Consider the following 572-nt stretch of genomic DNA (forward strand, 5'->3'; position numbering starts at 1 on the left):
CCATCTTTGAGTAACTTAGGCAGACTGGGAAGAGACTGCTCAGTCTTGGGTGATAGTGATGGCATCAAAGCCCAAACGGATGAGAGTTCTTCGTTTGGTTGATCAAGTGTTTGAAGGAGCTCCATGTTTTGCATATCTGTTTTAAGATGGAACAACAATAAACAAACACTTTTTGATACAAGTACATACTTTCCATTCTCCTTCCATAAGCAAAATAAACCAACAAGATTAGACAAACCTTCTGCAAACTTGAAAATTGGTGCCAAGACTGCGCATGGGATGCTGAAGTTGAGATGCGGTATAACTTTCCCGGCTCCATGTCTTGCGTTGCTGCATAATATATATTANGATAACGTCGCGGGAAAGCTTGGCCGGCTTTACAAACATGTCTTGGGTCTCTGCAATGAACTTTGCAAACTGAGATCCTTTCTTTTGTTTGTTATTACCATCTTTGAGTAACTTAGGCAGACTGGGAAGAGACTGCTCAGTCTTGGGTGATAGTGATGGCATCAAAGCCCAAACGGATGAGAGTTCTTCGTTTGGTTGATCAAGTGTTTGAAGGAGCTCCATGT

The 572-nt window shown here is 42.0% G+C and overlaps 1 long non-coding RNA gene across 1 annotated transcript; it reads right to left on the reverse strand.

Moving 5' to 3' along the window:
* On the reverse strand, positions 1-340 carry LOC109131706. The gene is made up of 2 exons (XR_002037224.1): positions 239-340; positions 1-136 (listed from the first exon to the last, which is right to left on the reverse strand). It is a non-coding gene; the product is annotated as an uncharacterized LOC109131706 (long non-coding RNA).
* Positions 341-572: the final 232 nt, after the last annotated feature.

Source organism: Camelina sativa, unplaced genomic scaffold (assembly GCF_000633955.1).
Source record: "Camelina sativa cultivar DH55 unplaced genomic scaffold, Cs unpScaffold02764, whole genome shotgun sequence".
In the NCBI taxonomy this organism is placed as follows: domain Eukaryota; kingdom Viridiplantae; phylum Streptophyta; class Magnoliopsida; order Brassicales; family Brassicaceae; genus Camelina; species Camelina sativa.